The following is a 13,788-nucleotide window of genomic DNA, read 5'->3' as shown; positions in this document are numbered from 1 at the left end:
ACGATCAGCCGCGAGCCGCGGATGCCGCCCAGATTCCGCGAGTGGCAGACATCGCAGCAAAAATGGCCGCCGACCACCGCCAGGCAGCCGGCCGGCCGCTCGGTTAAACCCACAGATGACTGGCCGGAGCACGAGGCAATTATCTCTGCGGGTGGCGTCTGACCACAGCACCCCCTCGCAGCAGGTAACCCTCTCCCCCTCCCTCCGACCTCCATCCGGCGCTCCCCTCACCAGCCGGCCGGCCCTGCCCGGGTTTCGCCAGACCGAGCGGTGTTGGTAGATCACTGGAGCGGCGGCCAGGGGGAGAGAGAGGGAGAGAGAGAGGGGATGTAGAGCGGGCGCGGTGCGGAGGGGAGCAGGGATCTGGGCAGACGGGCCGATAGGGCAGCCACCTCTGTCGCGGCGGGGCGCACCGAGCGCCTGTTTGCCGCCCGGCCGGCCGTCTGTTTGCGCCCGGTCCTCTCCTCTCTCTCGACTGCAGGTGCGCGGCCTGAGGCGGTCCCTCCGGCGGCGGTGGCGGAGCCGGAGCGGCCTCCCCTGACCCTCCGTCCCTCCCTCCCTCCATCGCCGCGGGGCCCCGTAAAATCCGCGGCGCGGCCGGCCCGTCAGGCCCGTGAGGGAGCCGCACATTCGACGGATGGCCGACATTCTCCGTCGGTTGGCGATGGCCGACGGGATGTGCTCCGTCGCCCGCGACACCTGGCCGGCCGACGGAGAGGCGAGCGTCGGTACCAACGGATAGACGGGCGTCTGTACCAACGGCTGCCAACGCAACGCCGCGGGGAGATGAGCAACGGCCGGTTGGCAATGGCGATACCTACATATTGGCGGCATCTCTGTGTTATTACATCCACAGCGCTCATAACTCAAATAACCCGCCAATGAATCGGGTGTTATAAGATCGAGCAGACTGTATGGCTTCCATTTCGCCCAGGTAAATACCCAGGTAGCGACCAGACACGTTGATATATCCTTACAATCAGGAGCGCTGTACCTGGAATCCAATACGCACACACGGCGCGGCTTACATAAATCTCATCAATCACAATATCGCTGGTAAGTCCCGCTCTGAAAGAGCCCTAGAATAGCCTCGTCAGGCGACTCCCATCTCACAAGTGTGATACTCGGCACCGCTACGGATGATCCCCTCATGGGAGTGCGCTCGAGCACCGGCCGGCCGGTTCAATCGCATCCTCACGCCGGCCGAATCGGGTGGCGCGGTATATCCCGCACACTCGGCTCCGGCGTGGGAGCGCGGCGGGACGGGTTCCCATGCAGGGCGGCCGGCCGGCACGCGCGGCGCACGGCCGGCGGCACGGGCGGCGGGCGTGCGGCGGGGCCCGCTCCCCTGCCTGGGAACCGGTCCAGTGCGGAGCGGAGCGGGGGGGGGGGGGACGGCGGACACACCGCCCGTGCTCGACGATCGATCTGTCGGCTTTCGGACGGCGGCGGCGGCAGCGCAGCCTCCCTCCCGAGCCAGCGACAACAGGTGCAGCCGAGCCGTTTGAATTAACGGCCGGTGGCCGCGGGTCCGCGGCGCCCGCCGCCGGGCACCGGCCGCCGCATCGCCGATAAAAACAGATGCGCCCCGACCGCGCCGGCGCCGAAGCCAAGGGTCAGTTTACCACGGCTAGCCGGCGGCGGATGAGCCTAACGGTCGTCGTCGGCAGGGTCGGACGGTGGCCGCCGCCCGCGGCGCCCGTCCCGCACCTCAACAGGTAGGTGCCAACAGCAGGCCTCATTAGACTCTGCCCGGCCGCGGTGCGCTGTTGATTTTTGCTCGGCTTCTGGTCTCCGGCTCTGCTGGAAAACAGCCTTCCGCGGCGGGCACACAAAGGCTTCTGGGCGCCCGCGGGGCGCACGGGCGCACGGGGAGGACGCCCGCTCGACGGCGCACGCCCGGCACAGGGCGCCCCGCGGCGACCAAACAAATTATCTCCGACATCAGCGTCGAGACAATGGGAGCGCGTTGGCGGCGGTCGGCGCATCGGTTCATCTCGGGCGACCGACGCTGGTGCGACGAACGGGGCGCGGTTCGGGGTCCTGGCTGTGCGGAACGGCCCGTGCTGATGGTATCGTGCCAGAGCCAGGGCACACGGGGGGCGGTGGGGGCCAGATGGCCCCGTCGGGAACGGGAGTGGTCCCGATACCACTCACGGGGTAGCGACTCTGGACACTGGCAGTGTTGCCAGCTCACTTCACTGGCAAAGCGAAATGGTACGGACGACGAAACAAATAAAATAAGCAACATAAATTGTGAAGTAGAAACAAGCGAACTCACGCCAGTTCATGATCACAAGCACTTAAAACTGTACGCGATTAGTTGATATTTCATTTCAGTGAAGTCATTAATCCAAACTTATATCTAAATTATACAAAAAGAAAAATGCAAAAACAAAGAACTCGTTAGAACTAGTTGTGACTTCGTAGAGTTTGAAGCCCTGCTAAGTCAAGTTCTATCGTGCCATAATCCCACAGTGCATCAGGTGCGGTAGACGCTAGAAGTTTGTGCTACTGCATAGTGCATACCACTTCCAAAGGTCGGCATTTGCATAGCTATTAAACGATACATGGAACGCATCTTTTCAATTTGAAAAGGTTAGGGCCAGTCCAATCATTCTTTTGTATTTACGGGCATACGGAAACGCGCTGTGGATATCAATTGCGTGGGTGCACCGCATAAATGGTAGTGTCACGATGGGCATGAAAAAGCGAGCGACAGCCGCATCGATCGGTGAAGGTCTCAGGTATCAACATTTCAGCATCGATTGGAGCAACCACTCACCACCCAGCCGTGAAAACCGGGCAAAAACCGAGAGCGTCAGCTCGTAAACCGGGCCGGCAGCCGGCAAAACATTTTTAATCGGATAACGGCAGCTTACTCCGCTCCACGATATCCGATTGATGGGAGTGGATTGAAGCGACAAGACAAGAGGCACGCGAGTTTTCAAACTCCACTCCCAAAGTAATGTACCGACTATGTGTGGTTAGCTGGGACAGTTACCCTGTCGAATTCGCATGACAGGCTCCAGGGACTGGACAATGAAGCCATTGATGACATCACCACTCAATGCGCCCAGTCCAACTCCAATGGGATGCATTTATCATCGACCGCAACTCAAAGCAGCACAATTATCTTCAGATCGTGACCTGATGCTTGGATAAGGCTTTTCATATTCGTCTCGATAAGGTCAGCGTATACTCGAGTCAATAATTGCCCAGTCGAGTGGAGAGCGTAGGTACTTTCGCCAAATCGAGACCACCACTCCATCTCAAGATTCTTACCGCATGCGAATAATGCCGGGCGCGTGTGTCATTTCCATTGTGGGAGAGTAGATATGCAAACCGACACGTCAGCAGGCCGGGAGAACCATCCGGTCAACATTCAAATGGTAGTCGCACGTGAAGTATGAGGTATGATCGGACGGAACGGACCCAGACACCTTCCGGGAAACGGCCCAGCGCGGGCTACAGTCGTCCGCTCACAATCGGCCCAAATATAGTGATATCGGGTTGAAACTGCGGAAACGTGACCTAGTCTCATCGATGTATCCAGAAACCTTGACTTTTAAAATACATTACAAATCGTCAAAATCTTAAATGAAATTACAAAATACTGCACCCTAACTAGTTCGTTTCATCTCTACAACTCGGCTGCATGCATTTATCCCATTCTATCCACGTGCGTTACATAGCCGTTACCTCATCCCCGTAAGGATTCCAAAGCGTGGGAGGGGCACGTGCGTCCCGCGGGCCAATTAGTCGACAGCGGCGCTGGGATACGTTACAGCCGCAGGGTGCGGGCGGCGCGGCGGGCGGCCCACGCACAGCCGGCACCGCCCCGTGCCGACGCCACCTGCTTCCAACGACCAACGGCACCCGGACGCCGCCGCGTTTAAATCTGGAGGTCAGCCCACTTCCCAACACCAGAAGCCGACATACTGGATACACCGCCGATAGTAGATTACGGCGATGACTCAAGTGGTGGGCGTACACTGGTTAGTGAGGGATCAACTCATTCAATGAAAATATCACCTTCAAACAGCTTACAGTTTTGTGCTGATTTTTGCAACACGGCTCAACAACAGCGAGTGAGCCGTGCAACACTGCAATATGTCAGGAATTATGACTATTATCAAACAAATATATCGCGTCGCGCCACCTATCAGGCCACGCGATCAAACCCCTCCATCACCGTCGCGTTTTTCGGCGACAACAAATGGCCAACGTCAAACAAGCGTAAAAACAATCCGTGCCGAGTGTCGCCTCGGCGCGGATTATCGTCCGCCGCTTTCGCCGCAGACACGCCATCGACAGCTTTGGCGCATCGGACGCGTTCGCCACTCTCGTCGCTCACGCCGCATCCGCGCCCAATTCGCCGCATTACGACAATCCGCGTTCGGATCCGATTAGGTGCGCGCGCGGCGCGCGACGCGCACGGACGCTTGTTACCCGGCCAGACGCGTGGCTCCCGGGAGGTCATCAGACCGACAACCGTCGCCGCACGTCGCAGCCGTCGTCGCCGTCGACGTCGGCTCAGCGCCGGCGAGTAATTGGTGTGCGTCTCGTGCCGGCCAAAGCTGCCGGCGGCAGCGGACGGCGACAATAGTGGCCGCGATTGGCAATCAAAGAGGCGCGCGCCGGCCGCGGCTCGACCAGATGACCAAATCCCACTCCATCATGAGGTAGCGCGGCAAGCAGCGGCGGCCGCGCCGGCGAGAGAGAGAGGTGCGCCGGTTTGCCCGACAGTGATTGTCGCAGATCGTCAGACAGCCATTGCAGAGGGCTGAGGATGGGGCTGGGGAGGGCCGACGAAGGGCTGTACGCTGCCGACTCACCGCGGTGGTTCTGCGGTTTGGTGCTACTCGTAGACAAAAAGCACCACTACATGCTGATTGGTAACCACATCAGTGGCTGCAATCACAGCCACTCCCAGCTAAAAACAAACACCCTATCGTGGGCATCGCGCAACCTTGTATGCACATCGGCATTACCATAGCGTGAGCAAACCAACGCGCGCATGAAGTTGATAACATTTAACAGCCCAAAGAAGGCTACAGCAGTAATGTGTAATCCCTCGCGCAGCGTTTAAATCCACGTCAACTTCAACAGACATTACTTAGGTTCCACGCCCACGTGTACTTAGCGGTCGATGAAGCTCCCTCTGAGCGCAGACAATGCGTATTGCGTATCAGCCACCAGCCAACGACATCCAAGTTACGACACGACATTAATTAGACGATGATCATCACGCATATATCTAAAAATAGATGCTGAGCTAGAACTTAAGCAATAACGCGCTCGCGCAGGACTAGGTAAGCAATGCCTCATCAATGTGAAATCGACGACACCACCGTCACCAAAAGCATCTCGCGCGCCCCTTTCAGTTTGGCTGGTAGTGGAGGAGTGCGGTTAACGGTGATTTGCCAGAGCCATGACTGAGCAAACTTGCCCAGGCAGTGGAAAAATGATCCTGAATCAAACAAATGAGGCAGCGGTGAGAATATAATGAAGCAATCTATAACATGATTTAAGCCTGCAGTGCATAGCTCGCGGAGGAAGATCGAGACAAATTAAATCGTTAAAAAAAAGAATGCTCGAAGCGGAGAGAATGGGGAAACTAGACCGTCGCTATCTAAGTATCTAGTTAGCATGACAATTCCACTGGTAGATTTACAAACACATTTACTTCATATCAGTCTTCTGATTCAGAATATATGAGACCAACGACAGACAACACTGCATACGGCCCTGCCTGGTATGCCTCGGTTCTGAGCCTGCTTAGTACAGCCTACAACATACAACCTCAGTAGGCTACTTAGTACCGTCCAGCTACAGCTTCCACACCTCTGCAGTTCACACCTCCACGCCTCAGCACGGCGCTAATGTGCAGCGCGTGCAGCGTGCACCGCTCTGAGCCGGTCTGGCGACCCGCAGACAAATGGTATGTCTCCCAGCAGACTTGACACAGGTCTCCAAGACACGGCACTATTCTAAACCACGACACGGAGACGGGATTTCGGAGGCACGGTTCAGAGACACTTTGGAGGTAAGGAATGGAAGCACGGGATTGGAGGCATAGAATGGCGGCACGGGATGGACGCAAGGGATGAAGGCAAGAGTGAAGAGATGGAGACATGGGTGAAAAAAATACGAGACGGCGGCACAAGATGGCGACACGGGTTGGAGGCACGACTCAGACACAAAGGTTGAAATCATGGGTTGAAAATCCGACCCAGCACGGCCGACGGAGGCAGGGAGGCCGCTCGGAGACGGGGACAGGGACTGGGAGCGGACCCCGGGCGGTGGGCGGAGGACAGAGAGCGAAGGACGGTGGGCGGTGACGAATGGCGGTCTCCTCCACGGCCGACACTCTCCCCAGTCCCTCTTTCCTCTCGGGTTCACTTGACATCCTCTCCCAACCCCTCCCTTCCCGGGCCGGCCCTGTCAAGACACACACCAGCGAGTGACAACTGGTTGTGTTATGTGTTGCGCTTGACTGCATGCGACGCGATGGACCGATGCAACGCCAGTTTTGATACATGGTTAGATTCGGCACCGCCCAGGCCGGCCGACACGGCATCTGACATGTCATAGTACCGCACGTGGCACGCGCGTGCCAACAAACTCGTCGCAGCAGAAGTGAGGCAGAGAGAGTAGTGAATGGAAAGCTCCGTGAGCCTTCTCGTGAGCTGTTGAAAGGGTGATTGTCTATCCGCATTGGCGACGTGCCGAATGTTCGCGGAAATCGGCAGTGTTGGAGGAATATGGAGGGGTTTTAACGTGCTGAATGGCCAATGACCATGTCACACATGATCCAGACAAGGTGTGTCTTTCCTTCCCGGTCGGCGATACGCCGAAATTCGGATAGCTCTTACCTCCCGCCTGGCCAGACAGGCGGCAGCGACACGTCATGTCAACAAGTCAAACATGCAAAAGGCTCAAATCTCCGAAACAGGTATGAGCTGCGTTCTCATGACGCCGGGAGTTACGACATAAAAAAGCGCTAACAGTAATTTCAGCTGAGGATAAGCATTCCAAAGGCGCCTAATTACGATAAGGACGTAACGACAAGCGTTAATTTCCCCTATCCAATAACGAGAAATAGAAAAATGAACGTGCCTGGCATCATAAACATGATTGAATTACGGGAGACACTTGTTCCTAGTCTTGTCGATCGTTATGTCACGCTCTGTTGCTGGTGATTTCATGAATGATTAGCGGCAGTTGCCTGTTGTGGGTGAATTTTTCAGTCACGATCGTCCATTGGAAACGGCATCATTGTGATCTCGATCGGCCGTCATTCGATCAATGACAGATAATCTTGCGATCCGATACTCACAAGGAATGATCGTGCACAACCAAACAACCAGCTTAACCTCATGAAGGTTTCGTAAATGCCAAACGGTATCGCCCATGGATCTAAAAGGCTGAAATAAAGTTGTATTCCGTGCCGTGTCATGTCATTTTCTTTCCGGCACGATCAGGACACGCAAGGACACCAGGCACCGCGGCGGCGGTCAGACAACCGATCGCTTCCCGATATCGACTTTCAACATTGACACGGAAGATCTCTGGCCACCATTGTTTGTGCAACAAACAAATGAGACCACCAAGACATTGTGCGATTCGTCAAAGACATTTTCCGCTAGGCTCATCGGTCACCTTCGAACTGACACGTAGCACGAAACGCCTCAAAGGTGAAACGTCGACGGCGATAAAGCACGGGGCGATACCTCGAGCGCCATCACCGCGCATCAGACCTCACTCTTTAGCTCATCCATCAACGCACGCGACCGGATATCGCTAAATCAGCTCCGTTTGCCCTGCATTATCACATGCCTCACTTCCAAATGTCATCAGCAAAGGCTCATACAACTGCGCCGCGTGCTCCTGATCGCAGCCACTCACGGGAACGTTGCATGGCCAGGCGTTCTCTGTTCACTCTCTGATTCGTGAGCGCTCAGAACTGACTGATGAATGGTTCATCACGTGAACCGTAAGATCCTCGCCTCACGCGGCGGTTCAGTGAACCCCTGCATACACTGATCCAATTGACCGTGATCCTGAATTCGTCTCTACCCTCCCTGGAACTCTCTGCAGCAGGCAAATGGGTCTGCCCCATAGCTCTCAGTGGGTAGAAACTATAAAACCAGTCCGAGTGAAACAACGCTTTGTGAACTGTGAAGAGCCTGAGAGACGAAAATTGAAGGGCTTGGAGTTATGAAATTTCCGCTAAGTGATGAGCTTCCTTATGAATAACGCCTTTGATTCGCTGCTCACAACGCGAAGCGAAACAGATTAATTACAAACATCAAACGATTTGAGAGAGGAAGTGGTATTCATATTCGCCAGCGGAGCCGACAATACGCAGAGAGAAGAGGCGCTTGAAAGGCATCAAGCTACCTACCCTCAACTTACATGTTTTTTAGCTCGTTTTAGGAGAGCACGGCAGCTGTCGCAAGCTGAGTACTTTCCAAACGTGGTGTTTCTAAATTCTACACTACTGGGGAATGAGGAACTTCATTTAGGACCACTTACGAAACTGGAAAATGTCATCTAAAAAGCCCGTAATACGCCCCTAAAAAAACGTCCCGTTCACGTTTCTCCGCCCTCCGCATCCAGTCACTGATGTAAACCAGCTACAAATCACCGACAAAAACACCTCCCATCAACGTTTCCCTGGAGTTGAACTTCTGCATCAGGCGCGTCTCTTGCCAGCGCTGCTGGCGCCATGGCTCGGTCCGGCCATGAGCGCTGAGCAGCCCGGCGGCGGCCGGCGGAGGGCCTGCCCGCTGCCCAGTGTCCAGCCCCAGCCGTGAGCTGAGCAGCGGCGGCGGCGGCGGCGGGTCCGATGAGTAACCACACGGCTGAGCGGATTGCCGGCGGCGGAGCCGGTTCGGCGGTCGGCCGGACGTGCCCGGCGCTCAGGTACCACCACCACCACCACCGCCGCACGGGCTGAGCCCGGCACAGCGCCGGCGCCGCCAGCTGACCGGATGAGGCCCCTTTCGGACACCGCTCGGCCGGCCAGCCCCTTCCGAATTCCGCGATCCGTTACCGAGCGGGTCCGCGCGAGCGCCGTACCCCTTCCGAATGCCGCCAGTCCGGTCCTCCGGCGAGAGTGACACCGTGCGAGATGGGCGCACAAGATGTGATGTGATGGAAAGAGGTCATGAAACCGATGTAATGTCCGGTGTATTTGCAGTTGGTTTTCCCCGGCCGGACCGATATTCGGTCTACTCAATCGATGTCGGTAAATGGTGAAGGCAGGTCGCTCATTAATCAGGATCTGTATGCAAACGAGACGAGTGGGCGAACAGCAGACGCTGCCCTGGCCACTGCTCCCCGTAATGGTGAACTGCTGGCTGAGGGCAGTGATGTAGCGGCGTGCTGCCGAGTGGCGAACGGCAGCCATCGCCTTACACTGGCGACACAGATTGACACCGATGGAAATGTGCAAGATCGTAGAGGTTACTTGCGCCTGTGACTTTTGAGAATGTTAACGCCGACGGCAGCTTAAAGCACAACCACCACAACTATCGACAGTACTGCTGTCGAACAACTGGAAGTAACAACCATTTCGAGGAATAACCACACGAACGATCGAGCTGATCGTCGCTGGCGGTGGTTACAACTCGCAGATATCAGTTCAAATCCTGTTACAACCGATGCCAATGCTTAGAAGTCAGGCAATCATCCATGGAAGAAAAAAAAGGCGAGTCACGGCAGTGTCCAGTTCCACTATTCACTACGACACCAGAAATCATTAGCAACACTAGAAGTAGCCATCACAAACTGCAGGTAACCACTCCGGCCGGAAGTAACCACCAACATCGCCGGCCAGCGGCGCCGGTAACCGCCCACGGTCACCACAATGGCGACCGTTTGGGGTTTCACCGCCCGCGGGCCCCCGGAATAAGACGGCGCATCGTTATTTATGCGCTTTGCACGCTGCAAGGCATTGCCAGCATTTGCATTTTGGCAGTGGTTCCAAGTCATTACTGCGGGATCGAGCCGGGCTTCGTCGATAGAAAGCCGGCCCTGAAATGGTCGACGGACGCCATTAACCGCGCGGTCCATCGCCGGCGAGGTCCGACAAGAACCATCCCCGGCAGCACACAGTCGTAAAGCGGGGACTAGTTTGGAGGTTTTTAGACGTCCAGACACGAGGCAAAGAGAGGGAAGTCGGTGCAGACAGAGTGCCAGGACGTGTGTCGAGCGGAATTGCCGTCAGACTCGTCTCCTTCAGTGATATCATTAGCGATATTCAGCTGAACTTAGCGTGACGCTGTGGTCACGACAGGGTGCCATTGGGCTGTATGCTCCCTCATTTCCTTACATGCACCCATTTTTGCCATTGCGAGCCGAAACACAGCCGTCAATTGGGCACATCACGCGCACGTTGGTGTCAATAATGGAGCAACATACCTAAACGAGCATGGCACGGTAAGGCACGGGTAAAACGCGGGGAACTCTTCACCGCGAGGACAAGGACGCGAGGACACCGAACCCCCCACCAGACCAGACCAGAGACCTATGCCAATTAAAGTATCACATTACGGAGTCAAGCTTTGCGAATGCGGATAAACATTGCTCTAAATGAGCTGCGACAGGCAAGGTAGGTATGCGGCTCAGCTAATTACGCAGGAAGACAGAGGTCAAACGGAATGAACCACTTCTACAGAAATGTCACAATGTATGTCGAAGATGTCACGACGAGCACGCAAGAGGAAATGAGGACGATCATATTGCAAATCAAACACAAAATGTACTTGTAAAGCTGCTACCAAAAACAACTCCTTACATAAAATGCGACTTTCATACAATATCTTGCGAAATAAGTAATTCAAGGAAGAGAAAACTGCATAGACAACAGAAGGAAATGGGAAGAGAACAAAACAATGTCTATTCCAGCGCACGACACTCCATTTGACCGCAAATCCAGCAAACTGGAAGCATCTAACTGCTGTTGAAATTGCTTCATGATCAAACACTTAACGTGCGGCTAAACTTCATTCCAAAGTAATTTACGTTTAGCGTTGTCATTCACCGTACCCAAATTCGGCCGTTTTGGGGCGATTTAGCTGCGAAATCGTTTCACGGTTGAACGATTTCGCTGCACGCGGCTGTCAGGACCCTAGTCGGCCAGCGCACGGACTGAGAAAGACCGCGGCAGCTGCGACTGTTTGAGGGTAGGTGTGACGTATCACCCAGCAACACCAAACGCGCCGACAGGGTGCCTGGTGATCAAATTAGCGGTAGTTAGTGGTAATTAATCCAAATAGCCTGGTCCATAACTGTGCGAATAGTATGACTAATCCGCATATAAAACTCGTGAGCATCACCGTTTTGAGCGGAAAGATTGAAAACAAACGGTACCGACTGACAGAAACTGAATGAAATTGAGGGAAACATCTGATTGAAACAGACGGAAACAGACACTTTTCAAGCTACCTGAAAATTGTCGGCACATTTTCCGTTCATTCCAGTGAAACGCTTACAACCTTCCTGTTTTTGAATTGATGTTTTATAAGAAAAAGATATTCAGGATTTTCCTTTATTAGTTGACTAAGAGTAACACCTTAGGGGTGAGACAGGAACTGATGTATTCGGCAACTGGCCAGTAAAAATGTCGTGTATTGAATGGAACATCCTCTTTGAAAAGGAACAAACAGTTTCTGGAACACGCCGACAAACCACGCGTAATTGCATATAATTACCTAATAGTACGCGGCTGTGGCGATGTGGTGATCAGCAGTGCTGCATATTGGACTTAGCGCTGACAGCCGAGCAGGATTTTTAGAAGTTGAATAAGACACAAATAACTGAACCTTTTGCCCGTTTCGGATTTTGTTGTCAAACCCCTGACAATCGAATAAATGAGCTCAAACGCCTATTGCAGAAAACGATAAATCAAGCATTGGTATCACATTAGAAAACGGCAAGTAGTCATGTCTCTCATCCAAATAGTTCCACGGAGTCATCGAATACTCATTCTCCAAAACCAGCCCGTAGCTATTCTGAACAAACCTCAGTCACAATCCTGTGACATCGCCGATTCGTCGGGAATGCAAATCGGTTCGCCGACTGACGTGGAATTCAGAGACCAGCCCCAAGATCAGACGAGCCGACAAATACCACCCGGCAAGGTATGGCTGGACGGGACAGATTAAGGACAACAAAAGCTGCACTTCACTTGAACCATTCAGAGTATTTTTCCCGGCCACTTTATGAGTCATGCCTAACAATGAAGTTTCAAGAAAAAATGCAAAGGATCATCATCGGAAGGAAAAGATCGCTGTCTTATTGTATTGTAACCACGAAGCGAATTTGTCATTGAATGCTCAAGGTTATGTGGTGTTCTAACCATATCGCGATCAACGGGAGATGACGGTAACCATTGGTGCTATTTTTGTTGTTGGGTGCACACTAATATAAATGAAGATTCACAGTTATTTTTGTTATTCACGTCCATGTGCGGTCGTGATAAAGTGAAAAAATAGGCAATAGTGGACAGAGATCGTTCCATGTGATGCCCCCAAAATAAGTGAACACTGATAAGTGAAACAAGCTAAATCGTGCAATGGGAGCAAACACCACACATGATCGACTCTCAGGGCAAATCAGTTTCAATCAGTCATTTAAGCTGTCGACCCTCCGTGGAAAATAGAAGCTGACTCCTCTCCGAGGACAAGCCTACGTCTGTGATGTTACGCAACAGGCTATACTAATCAAGGCCCTAGCCATCAGCCACCCACTTAACCATTTGGACTATATCAATATCCAACATAAATAAATACAAGACAGCACTGATCTATGTCAGATGGTTGCATGAACAAGATAGGTCATTAGGTCCTTTTCATAAACATTTTAGGTCGGCTGGACTGGTTGCTTTCAGCTCAATTTGATCGCTAGGTAAGTTCAGTCAATTGATCAGCTTCCTCTTCACTGCCACAGCAATCACCAATGGGCCTCATTTCCCAGTGGAAAATGAACTGTAAACAACTACCGCATCCGATCATGAAATCTAAACCGCTTACGCAATGCAAACAAGCCCGGGAACATATGCACACCTCCCCAGACGTGTCTGGCTCAGTCTTCAGCAATCACATCGCCAACGGCGGCAGACGCAACACCGGCGAACCCCGCGACAGGTTGACTGTTTGAACACGTCCCCATGGCTAAAATCCGCTCCAATGGTACGCCAGTAGCCGGGACAGGAGCCGCTGCGGGTCGTTATTCGTCATGGCGCTGCCGCATACCGATCCGACCACGGCGCCTGTGCACACAGACCCGCACGCGATGATAGCATTCCACGGCGACCGGGGCGACCGGCGCACCGTGTGCCGGACAGTGGTGTGACTGACGGCGGGCGTCCAGCTACCTGTGCCCTTTTCCTCCAACTCCGTCTCGAACTCGAACAAGTATCTACCAAGAGCTCTAAATACAATGAGCCTGCTACCTTCCTCCAACACCAACGCTACCTTTACCCACACCGCGACCGGAGTTGTGACCACCGTGACAACAGTTCACCACCGGCCGTGCCCTCCACGACGGCGTCTTCCGGCAGCTCACCTTTCCTCGCTCGTCCCCGCGGCGGCGCTGTGGTCCGGTCCGTCAGAGACCACTCTGGTCCGGTCTGGTCCGCTCGGCTCGGTCCGCCGCCACACGCGCGGGCCGCCGCCAGGTACACTGGTGAGCTGCCACCGCGCGTCGGCCGCCGCCGCCGCCGCCGCCCGGTCCCTCTCGCTGCCGCCGCCACCGCCGCGGGCTCTTGGCTGCCTC

The 13,788-nt window shown here is 54.4% G+C and overlaps 1 protein-coding gene across 3 annotated transcripts in view; it reads right to left on the bottom strand.

The window, feature by feature from the left end:
• The window catches only part of LOC122394694 (transcriptional enhancer factor TEF-1-like), a 60,569-nt gene that overhangs the window by 31,989 nt on the left and 14,792 nt on the right, over nt 1–13,788 (bottom strand). The window contains exon 1 of one of the 3 annotated variants that reach the window (XM_043391732.1): nt 13,579–13,710. The exons of the other annotated variants lie outside the window; for them this stretch is intronic. The gene's annotated coding sequence lies outside the window, so the exon portion shown is untranslated. Of the gene's footprint in view, nt 1–13,578; nt 13,711–13,788 lie in introns of those variants that run through there. 3 annotated transcript variants of the gene reach the window in all.

Source organism: Amphibalanus amphitrite, unplaced genomic scaffold (genome assembly GCF_019059575.1).
Source record: "Amphibalanus amphitrite isolate SeventyFive unplaced genomic scaffold, NRLGWU_Aamphi_draft 000606F_arrow, whole genome shotgun sequence".
NCBI lineage: Eukaryota > Metazoa > Arthropoda > Thecostraca > Balanomorpha > Balanidae > Amphibalanus > Amphibalanus amphitrite.
This window is presented reverse-complemented; position numbering and strand designations above follow the sequence as displayed.